Genomic DNA, 12,829 nt, shown 5'->3' on the forward strand with positions numbered 1-12,829 from the left:
GACACTTTCACACATTACCTCTTCCACCACTCACAGTCGTCAGAGACCTCTGCAGTGGGTTCTACCTTCTCTCTAATCACCGTCATAGATGAATTTTACAAAGTTGCAAATTGCAACCCAAATGAAAATAAGTTCACATTCCTTTTCACTATCTAACCCAAGAGAACTGTCTGAGTTGTCATCAACAGTCACTGCTTGAACCTTTTCAGTTTCATTTGCGCCCTCGGTGCTGTCTTCTCTCCAAATCTCTTCAAAGCCTTCTTCTTTTTTTCTTGCTTTTGTTTCTTCAATGTTTTCTTTTCCACCTCTTCTTTGCCTTCCTTGCAGCAAAGGCAGCTTGAATCTTGGCTTTCATTGATGTATAAGCGGGCAATATTTCTCTGCCCTCGTTTCTTCCTTGAAGCATTTTGTTTTCTTGGTGGTGCTAGGATGTGGTTGTACTTATTCAGGTGTGAATATCCTATTTCACAATGCCTTCAAAGTCACAGGGCTTACTGAAAGCATTTGGTGAGAGGATAGCAATGTAGGTAGGATTGGGCTAGAGTTAGAGCCTTTGATGAGCTTGGCAATTTACCAGCTTGATGGGCTAAAAACATTTGCTTGGTCTGTATTTAAGAGCACAGATCTTCATTATCAAATCAATCTGGATTAGAAGGGGATATACCCCTTCTCCCTCCCTTCTGGATGTTTCTCCCTTCCGAATGCCTTTTGGATGTTTGATGATATGAGCGCTAAGGGGAAAGATTTTCCTACCAACCCAGCTGTGATGTAAATTGTGACAGTTCTTCTCGATGGTGAAGGTTGCTCTATGAAAAAAATACTACTATTTTTGATAATTAATTCTGTTACAAATACATTGGTGTTAAACATTTCAACTATTATTGAAGGGTTCTGAAATGCCAAAGCCATTCGGTTTCTACCAGATTTCTACTTCTCTTGATGAACAACGAAGAAGACCAGCGTCCAGCCAGCAACTCGAGAAATGTCTAATTCGTGAATAGGTCCAAATATGATATAAGTTAAAGCTGGGATTTGAGAAAGACTGATCAAAACATAAATGTTTTCGGTCAATAATGATCGCGCCAGCGGCACTCCGCAGCTGCTATTTTGTGCCCCCCGCCACTACCGGCCTTCTTTTATCAACGCGGCGCCTGGGTCTAGCTGCATAATAGAAATCTCAAAGTAAAAATATAAAATATAAGTCAATATCATTCCGCCAGGGGGGCTGGAGCCCCCCCCCCCCGTATGGACGGCCATGCTGGTGAAAGTTTTGTATTAGATATTTTTGAATGCATTTTTTGCTTTTAATCACCGGATTTGTAAAAGTTGCAGATATGCCCACCTTACCTCTGTTAATTATTTCATCAGCATGACTTTAAACTTTCATTTTTCGACAACATAAATCCCGAATTTTTATTCTTTTACTTACATTCATTTCCTTATTATCAAATTTAAATCTATAATTTTCTTCACCACTTACTTTTCTTTTTAAAAAAATAGCAACTTCACCCTTTTCAACATTCAGCCTTAATTTTTTCATCGACAAATATTCCTCAATGAGATTCAGAAGCGTCTGCAGATCTTGCGGTTTACGTCTGCAGATGACCTAACTATTAGACCATGTATTTAAGGCCTGGTTACATCGTCTTTATTTCATAAAAAAAAACTTTGTTTACAGTAGCTCATGAAAAAAAATTACTAATTAAAATTTGTTACCGATAATTCGTCGAAACGCATTAATTTGGCTGGGATTATAAAAAAAGGACTTTCAAATGTGAACAAAGATTTAGACGAGCATTTCAGTCTTCAAAACGAGATTTAAAATCAAATACAAAACTACAAATTAGAATGCGGTCCTCAGTTATTTATCAAACAAAAATAACTTGTTGAACATACAAAGAGTCCTTCGGACCCGCCCCCAGAGATACCTATCCTTTTATAAATTTACACAATAGATGTGTATTATGAGAAAATCGCATTTTTGGAACATCAGATGAATTCACATTCCCGAACTAATTCCCTTTTTACGACTCAATGATATCTTTAATTTTGTTCATGCAGATGGCGTTGTAATATCTGCGATAAACAGGAAAACTTCCTGGGAATATTATCACTAAATTGTTTCTGTCGACTCCTTCAAACGCCTTCAAACGAAGTTCAATAGTCATCTAAAACGTCGTGATGGAGCGACGGAAAAGACTAGCGGTAAATCAAATATTTAAATGTACCTGATGCCGTGAAGTTAAGGATTAAGAAAAATAATAAATTACGGCATATGATTACACCTTTCACTGTAATTAATCTTTCGCTTAAACTGCTAGGTAACAAAGTCAGCAACTCATAACACGCCAAGATACGTTAAGACTATTTCTCTTGTAGGTGACTAAACTTCATGTTATGTAGTGGCTACAGTTGTCATTGCAGGTATTGCAATCCTGGTATATCAGACACTGTCTTCTGGTCTTCGAAAAAGGCGGAAGGTGCTAGTAGTTCAGTAAATCTACAGACAAAATTGACGACCTGGGACAAAATTGCAATATAAATGATTTTTACACCATTTTGTAGAGAAAAAAATCCTGTACAACATATCATAAGTCCCCAAGATTCCCTTTAGCGGAACAGGGTGAAAAACGGGGGGAAGGCGGAAAATCCAGGGGAAGACTCGAAAATCTACGACCGGATGTTTTTGATGCTGAGAATGGCATTCCTGATGCTCTTGGGTCCAAGAAGATCGAATATGCGTTTTCTATTGCTGTGTAATAGGTCGTTCCCCCATTTCCCCACTTACAAGGGGAAAAGAAGAGGTAAATAATGATCCTGTGCAGCAGTCTGCAAGATTTGTTTTCTGGGTTTTCCCGGAGCGAGAAGAATGTATATGTCACTATGACTGCTCTGTCATTAGCCTTTCCCACCATTTTCCAGTTACTAGGGAAAGAGAGGGGGAAGTCAAGATATCATCTAAAGGGAAAAGATAGTCAGGCGGCTCTAGGGAATTTGGAGAGGAGACGAAGGTCTATCAACTCGGTTTTAAAACCCTCCAACACCGTTTTGACGAAAGTTTAATATCCTATTCCCTGGTGCTTCTCTTGTCCTGTTTGCTGGAGATTCACTACCTACTGGTAGGTTCAAACGGTCAAAGCAATAAAGCAGGCTTGCCGTCCCCAATCTTTGCTCACTCCTTTACAAGTATACCTTGGAGTTCAGCTACACCGGCAATCTGGTTCACGTTTTCTCATCGACCAGCTGAATAGGCTAGGTTTTTCAACTTTCTTACTCTGAAGTGTTATGATTCGAACGTTCTGCCGCAGTAACTCATTGGGCAGAATTTCCAGGGATGACTTCTAAAGCTTCATCCAGTTAATTGACGACAATGTCGACCACAACATTTGCACTATCGACAGAAAAGGTAGTTTTCATGGGATGGGTATGCTAGCTGCTGCCACACCAAGGCTACCCAAATTTCCAATCATAATCCCAAGAGTAATTGTAGACCTTGAAGTACTCCAGCAGGTCGGACAAGTGCCTTTCTTCTTCTACTACAGAAGCCAACAGGAGAACAGTCTTGTGTACAAACCCATCCCGACCATCACCTTCGACGACAATATCGATGGCATTATCCTACTATGGCTTGCAAGCTGGATACATGACACAAAACGGGTCGGATGGAGTGGATTTATGCAAGCAATTCACCATGGGTCATGCAAAGGAATTTTGTCGATTGTTTTTCTGCCTATGATCGACTATAATCCCACGAATCTTTCTTGTGTATATACGACCTTACGTTTCATCTCCGATAAAGCACGCCAGCAGGGAATGGTACCAGTTGTTACTTTCAACCAACATTTGTACATGAAAGTGGTGAACATCATCAAGGCTGACCCTGCTGATAGTCATCTCAAGGCAGCAGTTCCAATAATCAGTGGTCTAAATTGCCGTATAAGCTTTCTTGGAGCGATCGGGCACTTGATGACGGAAACAGGAATAAAAAACGTGCTCGAATGCCTATATGCCGGTAACACCATAAAGTATATCCTTAGAGGTAAGGCTGTTTCAAGATCCATGAGAGCGCACGAGCTTTCAGATTCAGCATTGCAGATCACTCTCATTTGCAAATCGTATGGTTTCGACTGCAACGATGACATACACGTGAGTCATCAAGACTTTGCAGAGGCTTCGGCATTATGTATAGCTCTACCGAAGGAGCAAGTAACTCTCAAGGACACATTCAGTGCAGACTTAGTGGGTCGAAACCAAACGCGAATGATGGAGTTTCAAGACACGCTGCAGAACAAGACTGCAAAAATATGGCTTCAATATTCAGAAATATTCGGAGTGCTTAAAAAGACCATCAGGGCAGAACGGACCGGAAACTGGGTAAAGTATATTAAGCACTCTCTGATGCTCCCTTACTTTGCAGCTGCAGGTCACAACCTATATACGAAATCGGTGAGAATATTTCTTTAGCAAATGGAAGAGCTGAAAGAAAGTAACAAGAAGCTGTATAAAGACGTCGAGGATGGGATGTTTGTCATTCGAAGAAGCCATAGATTTTTGACTGGGCTCTCTCCCGACTCAGTAATTGATCAGGTACAGATGAGGTTGCTGAAAAAAAGCATGGGACTCACGAGAAGAAATGGAATGAGTGAGACGCAAAGGTTAATCTGTACAATGTCAATACCAGTACGAGTTGAAATTAATGAGCTTATGCAGTCACTCACCGGCGTTGAGCACGTGTCATCTGACCATCACGTTTCCGCAAGACCAGCTCGGATAGAAAACGATAGAAAGGACGTAAAGACTTTAGTAGCTTTTTAGCGCATTCCTGTCCGTGCGGCAACTGTACTCAATTGCGCAATATATCGAATGGTATGACAGCAGCAAGTGATGTCAACGCGGGTTCAGCCATGGCGATAGGAAAGGAAATTCTGAAGTCAATGGACAGCACAGATGCCGATTGCCGATCGTTACATCTTCAATCGTATAAGCAAAGTGATTACGATGGCCTATCTAGGCAACATTTCCAAAGCTGACGGTGAAGACATACAAAGTGACGCAAGTCTTCTGTTCCAACGTCTTGCAGCAGCGGCAACTACAGCCGGAGGGGATATGGAAGAAATCCTCCGATATGAACTCTCCAACTGTCCTACTGCCCTTTTCGAATCGTCAAACCTCCCACGACACCAAGATAAAGTGGAGCTAGAGGATGCTATTTGGAAATTTGCAAAGGCAGAACCTGTGAACGTCCTATCAAAAGAGCCGGAAAAATACGTGATCGATGGTGGATGGCCGCTCCAGCATATTAAATGGAAAACAGGAAACGCTTTCGAACAGACTTACAACACTTACGTTTCATTCGTGCAACAGAAGTATTCAATGTTTCCGTCGTCTTTGATGGTTACACTTGAGGTTCGTCTACCAAAGATGTCCCCCATGCTACACGAATGAAAGGTATTCATTATCCGACCGTGGATTTACACTGAGTATGAAGCTGCAAAGGAAGAAGGAGGACTTCTTGCGGAATCCCAACAATAAGCAGAACATTATTCGAGCTATTGGTAAGAAGCTTGTCCCAGCCAGCTTCACTCTCCTTCATGCAGAGGGAGATGTGGACGTTCTGATTGCATTAACAGGTGTTAATGCGGCCAAGGAAAGGGTAACCACAGCAGTCGGAAACGACACTGATTTACTGATTCTTCTCCTCCATCACCTGCCTCTAGAAGCCAGGGATCTCTACTTCGAAACCAGTACCAAGTCAAGAGTACTGTCAACTAAATACTGGCACATTAACTTTATCAAAAGATCGCTGGAATAACTTTGTCACTCTATTCTTGTTGACCACGCTTTTCATGGTTGCGACACAACGTCCGGTTTGTTTGGGATAAGAAAGCAGGCTGTCTTGCCATTCCTGAAAAGCCATGAAGAGTTTAGAAATATCTGTGAAGTATTCCTTAATCCGCGCTCTACAAAGGAAGAGTCCAGCAGGCCAGTGAAAATATTTTGCAGTGTTTCTACAAGGCTAAAAAGGGGAGCGTCTGAGCAAAGCTAGGTATAGGGTTTTTCTTAAGAAACTGAACAGCTCAAAGACATCAATTTTGTGAACCCAGAGAGGCCTCCACCAGCTCCATCGGTTGTGAAATTTCATTTTTAGAGTCTTCTATCAGGTAATGGAATGGCATAATACTGCGTCAGAACCCGACCCGAAAGACTCGGGTTGGCGATTACGCGATCGACGCCTCGCTCCGATCTGGCAGACATCAGACCTACTCCGCCTCGTCCGCTAAATGTGATTCGTTGCAGCTGCACGCGTTCCATCTGTGACAGTTCACGTTGTAGTTGCCAAAAAAATGGATTGCCGTGCACACTTGCTGGCAAAGGCTGCCAAGGGATTGTGTTTACCAATGAAGATGTTTTTATTAATAACGATGTAAAGGACAATGGTTATTGCAAATCTATCAGGTAATCCTCCTTAATTCAATCCAAACCGAAATGAGACATAGCTGCGGTTAACAAAGTAATCTGATTTGTATCATTTTTTATAATTAGTTTTGTCTTATCTTTCTATTATATAGCCGAATTAAATCTGCCCACGTACTCCGAAGGCCCGATGCACTGTCTTTCATACGGTGAAAACACTGCAGTAAAAGCAAGATACGAAAGTAATACCATGTTTTTTTAACATCATCGAGTCAAAAAAAGCTTGAGTCAAAAAAAGCATTTTGACCAGCCATATCGCACAACTCTCGAGGATACTGTTTTCCCCTTCCCCTTCCCCGCTAAATGGGGAAATCGAACCAAATACAGCGATAAAACTTTCTTTTTTCGAGTTCTCCGCGCAGAAAAAGAGCAGAAGTCAAATCCAAGCGCACAATAAATCTGAATTTTTCCAATTTTCCATCTTTCCCCCTGTTTTTTACCTGTTCCGCCAAGAGGATTTTTAATATGTACAGAATTTTCTTCTCTACAAGACGGTGAAAAAATCTTCTATATTACAATTTTTTCCCAGAGTGTCGTGGATTTGCTTGACTATAGGATGAAATGTAACTGTGTCACAGTAATGAGATGATGTAACGATTGTCTGAGAACCATGGCAAATCCCACAAAATTTTTCAAGGCAATTCCTTATTCTCAAGCAGAATCATTGGATGAGTGAAAATCATTGTGCACACTTGCTTGCAAAGACTGCCAAGGGATTGCGTGTTCCAATAAAGATGTTTTTGTTGATAACGATGAAGAAGACGATGTTTAGTACAAATCCTTGATCTTATCCTTTTTAGTTCAATCAAAACCGTAATTATCTTTTGCTGTGATTACCAAAGTTACCTGATTTGTTTCATTTTTTACATTTAGTTTTGTCTTATCTTTCTATTATATAGTCTAAGTAAATCTGCCCACGTACTCCGAAGGCCCGATGCATTGTCTCTCCTACGGTGAAAACACTGCAGAAAATCAGGATACAAATCTAATACCATGTTTTTTTTAAATCATCGAGTCAAAAAAACCTTGGGGGCAACATTTTGACCAGTCATATCAAACAACTCTCGAGGATACTGTTTTCCCCCTGCCTCTTCCACGCTAAACGGGGAAATCGAACCAAATCCAGCGATAAAACGATACAACTTTCTTTTTTCGAGTTTTCCGCGCAAAAAAAAGCAGACGTCAAATCCGAGCGCACAATAAATCTGAATTTTTCCAATTTTTCCCTCTTTCCTCCTATTTTTTACCCTGTTCCGCCAAGGAGATTTTTGGGGATTTTTAATATGTTGTACAGAATTTTCTTCTCTACAGGACGGTGTAACAATCTTCTATATTGCAATTTTGTCCCAGAGTTTCGTAGATTTACTGGACTATATAGTGAAATTTGGACTGTGTTACTATAGTGAGATGATTAAACGACTGTCTGAGAACCATGGCAAATCAAATAAAAATTTTCTAAGACAATTCCTTATTCTCAAGCAGACTCATTGGATGAGTGAAAATCGTTGTGCCAGGTCCTCAGAATCATAGTAGAGAATGGCCTAAATGTCACAGTCCACAACAATTTTTTTTGTAGCTATCATAGGCAGCGCGCTAGCGCTGCCTAAGTAAAGAACAATGTGGGCACAATGTGTTTTTTTTTCTTACCCGGGCACTTCATATCGAAGAAGTTGTCGTAGAAACTTTGAAAAGGGCTCATTCGATTGGAAATTGGAGTGGCTAGTGCCCTTTTTAATAGTCGAGAGTAATTGGAGGGCAACTAGCCCCCCCCCCCGCCCATCATTCCCCCAAACACATCTAATCAAAATTTTGAGATAACCATTTTGTTCAGCGTAGTTGATTTCCAGATAGAAAATACATTTTGAGGAGGACACTCCCCACAACCCTAGGGGCAAGGGTTTTAAGTTATGTCCTGAGGGCATATAAGAACGATGTTGGCACAATATACTATACATAATTTTTTCCTTTAGACCAGGCCACTTCATATGGAAGGAGTCGTCATAGAAACTTCAAAAGGAGCTCGTTCAATTTGAAATTGAGAGTTCTAGTGCCCTTTTTGATAGTCAAAAGTGATTGGAGGGCAACTAGCCCCCCCCACGCCCATCATTCCCCCAAACACAGCCAATCAAAATTTTGAGATAGCCATGTTGTTCAGCGTAGTTGATTTCCAGATAGAAAATATTTTTTTGAGGAGGACACTCCCCCAAAACCCTCAGGACAATGGTTTTAAGTTATGCCCTGGGGGCATATATGGTTTTTATAGAAGGCGTTGTCATACAAACTTCGAAACAGGTTCATTCAATTGGAAATTCGAACGGCTAGTACCCTTTTTGATAGTCGAAAGTGACTGGAGGGCAACTAACCCCCCTCCCACGCCCATCATTCTCCCAAACACATCCAATCAAAATTTTTAGATAGCCATTTTGATCAGCATAGTTGATTTCCGGATCATGTTTTTGAGGAGGACACTCGCCAAGAACCCTCAGGGCAAGGGTTTTAAGTTGTTATGCTCTGGGGGCATATAAGGTTTTTATAGAAGGCGTTGTCGTAGAAACTTCAAAAAAGGCTCATTCGATTGGAAATTCAAAGGGTTGGTGCCCTTTTTAATTGTCGACAGGGTTTGTAGGGCAACAAGCCCCCCCCCCCCCACGCCCATCATTTCTCCAAACACATCCAATCAAAATTTTGAGATAGCCATTTGGTTCAGCGTAGTTGATTTCCCGATAGAAAACATATTTTTGAGGAGGACACTCCCCCAGAGCCCTCAGGAAAAGGGTTTTAAGTTACGCCCTGGGGGCATATAAGGTTTTTAAAGAAGGCTTTGTCGTAGAAACTTCAAAAAAGCTCCTTCGATTGGAAATTCAAAAGGCTAGTGCCCTTTTTAACAGTCGAAGGTGATTGGAGGGCAACTAGCCCCCCCACGCCATAATTCCCCCAAACACATCCAATAAAAATTTCGAGATAGCCATTTTCTTCAGCGTAGTTGATTTCTAGACAGAAAATATATTTTTGAGGACACTCCCCCACAACCCTCAGGGCAAGGATTATAAGTTATGCCCTGGGGGCATATAAGGTTTTTATTTAAATCTTTGTCGTAGAAACTTGAAAAAGGGCTTATTCGATTTGAAATTCAAAGGGAAAGTACCCTTTTCCATAGTCGAAAGTGATTTGAGGGCAACTAATTCCCCTCTCATGCCCACCTTTTCCCCAGCCACATCTAATCAAATTTTTTAGATAGCCATTATATTCAACGTAGTTGAAAGTTTTGGAAATTAGGTCTTTAAGGATGACAACCCCTCCCTCTACAGCCCTTAGGGGAAGGGTTGTATGTTATGCCCTGGGACATATAAAGTTTTTATTGAAAGCGTACTTTACTGAAAAAATACAAATGAATGTGCATTGTCAGTTTAATATACATATACTGATATTTAGCATTCAAAATGTTAATATTATTTGATTTATTAAAGTTGTAATAGTAAAAATATTTATATTTTTTCAGTAAAGTGCAAATTTTGTTCAGGCCTTGGGAAGGCATAGGGGTTTTGCGCCCAACTTATTTTAATTTCTGCTCGTTTTGAGTTTGACTCGGTTAATTATTGTAATTTCTGTTCGTTTTGGGTTTCATTTATTTATTGATGTTGATTCGTGGTAGTTTCACGCTTGGTAGATTATTTGATTTTATTTTTGCTTATTTTTCGTTTAATAGAGTTTAATTCACTCTATTAATATCGTTTAATTCACTTTTCTTTGAAAAACATATTTTGTGGGAAAAGTTTTTTAAATTAATCATATCAAAATCAATTGGATGATATTGACCCAATTCATCAGAAGACTGGAAATCGCTTGATTTTAACCAACTCTATAGTACCTTTAGTAGTTTCTTTTTTTTATATATTTTTTTTTATTTTGCCATACATGTGGTGTTACGTTATTTCTTTTCCCGAAAGAAAAGATTAAAGCGTGCAGCTTGCTCCACAATTTGACCCTTCTTCAGAATATAGTTGTTCTGCATTTTCTGATTAGACTCCTCCCCCCTTAAAACAAAGATTCTGATCCATTCAATGAGATTGATATACCAAAAAAATGCATATACCACAATTTAAAAAAAGGACTGTCAATAATAAAAGATAAAAAGTTGTTAACGATTTCTAAAGATACTTTCTGAATTAAATTCTAATCTAAATATTTAGGAAATAAACTTAAATTGTAATCCTGAATAGAAAACTCTTCCAACAAAAAGCTTCACAAAATTTCATTGCCCCCCCCCCCCCAACCCTTGTAAAATAAAAAACCCTAACAATCATAGGCCCTAAAACACTTCAGGTTTTTGTTCGTTTGTTTTTGTTTTTAAGTGCATATTCTTCTCTATGTTTTTTCTTCTCTTTTTCCTTTTCTAACTCTTTTATAGCACACTTGCTGTATTACACAGGTTACAAATGTATTATATCAAAAAGTTCGTGATAACGAACTGTAAGTAGGGAGCGACTCGGGCCAATTGTAACCAAAACTAAAAAAAAATCGAAAACAATAAAAAAAAGGAAGAAGAATCGGCTTTCTATGTTGATTCCAGATATATGAAATTCATTAAGTTTAATGTTATCCATCCAAATCTAAGAGCTTGATAAAATTCGTCTGATTTTCGTAAAAAAGGGTAAACGCCCCCAAAGTTAAGGAATCTTAATGAAAATCGCAACAATTAGATTCAGCATATCAAAGAATATTACTATACATGTTTCAAGCTTCCTATCTACAAGAATGTAGAATTTTGCTTCTATTTTTTTCCGAGAAGGATCATGGATGTGTGTTTATTTCTTTTTACTATTTTTTTCAGAAATGGTAGTATCGAACCAATGGTCCTAGGAGATCATAAGAGGGGTTATTTGAGCGAAAACTAAAAGTTCTAGTGTCCTTTCATAGTGACCTAAAAGACTTGCCGCGGGAAAGTAGTGTTTTTTGCCATTTTGTAGTACCAAACTGCGATTTTGCTCAAAAGAGGAGCTAGTTGCTACCGATTGAAAATTCTGAGATAACCAATCAATTTAAAAGTATCAAAAAACTATATACTAAGCTTCTCAGTTGCAGATGAAGACACTTTGCCACACGCAGTTGCCACACGTTGGCGTATTCGTTCCTGAAAAGTCTCATAGTCCATACAAGATAAATATGTTCAAATGTAGTGACACATTCAAACTTATAAGCTTCCTCCATAATTTGACCTTTCTTCAAAATATAGGTGTTCTGAATTCAATGATTAGGCTATCCCCCCCCCAATTCCATGAAAACCTGGTCACAGAAAATACGAAATGTGGAAATTTGCATTTCTTTTTTTTTGTTCACAATAGAAATACCCCGTAAATATTTGTTTGATTTTTCATTTAATTTTTTTTTAGGAGTGATCGTATTGAAGCAGTGGTCCTAGGAGATCGGGAAAGAGTTCATTCAAACGAAAATTGAAAGTTCTAGTGCTCCTTTTCACCAACCAAAATGGTTGTCCCATCACATAGTTGCGTTTCCTGCCATTTTTTTAAATTACATTAAGATGTTACCAGGAACAAATCTCTCATTTCCCTTCCTTGAGACTAAGCCTTAATAATGGTACTTCTGCCGAGATACATGTGAATAGATTGACATCTATTCTTTCTTGATTCCCGGGAACATTTTTGGTCTACATCTTTTTTATTAGTGCTAGGGGGCGTGGCCACGGGCTAATACTGTTCACTAAAAAGCGATTCTAAATGGTGATACTTCTCTTTTTACACATATATACATTATTTTAGTGTATTTAAACATGTGTTTGCAATGTGTTTAGATATCAGAGAGCTCTATTGCAGAGGTCGCCACAGCTTCAGCCATATAGAAGATCGAAAGTTACGCAGAACTTCAATCCGTATAAACAATGATGTCCTTTTCCGTCTACTTGAAATTATGTAGTAAAATATTATCAAGAACTTATTCAACAAAACTACTGTTTATCGAAAATACTGATTAGATATTCAAATTCTGTCCAAAATTATGAATTTAAATCCAAAATTTTAATTCTTAAGTACCAAAACTGAAAAAGCTAGATGCTACCAATCAATTTACAATTTTTATATCATTTAATTTTTCAATTTTTATTTTATTCAATTTAATTTTTATTCGACGTAGGAGGGAGGGAGAGGCAAAATGTATTTTTCAAAATCTAGGGGGCAATTTTGCTATTCTTTGAATTTTTTTCCATAAAAAAACGAAAACTTTTGGATGAAAATTCCAAAAAGATAGTTTTTCAAAAGATAGGGGATCAATTACTCCCCGCCCCCCTTGATTAGCACTTTGGTGCGACTATCCCTGGCTCTACTTTTGCAACTTCTAAAAT

General features: G+C 38.9%; 1 protein-coding gene across 2 annotated transcripts in view; it reads right to left on the reverse strand.

Annotated features, from left to right (window-relative positions):
• Window positions 1-12,829, reverse strand: part of neur (E3 ubiquitin-protein ligase neur) — a 262,144-nt gene that overhangs the window by 160,777 nt on the left and 88,538 nt on the right. The window lies entirely within an intron of this gene.

The sequence above is a fragment of the Artemia sp. Qi Xiang Cuo genome, chromosome 8 (assembly GCF_049724085.1).
Source record: "Artemia sp. Qi Xiang Cuo chromosome 8, ASM4972408v1, whole genome shotgun sequence".
In the NCBI taxonomy this organism is placed as follows: domain Eukaryota; kingdom Metazoa; phylum Arthropoda; class Branchiopoda; order Anostraca; family Artemiidae; genus Artemia; species Artemia sp. Qi Xiang Cuo.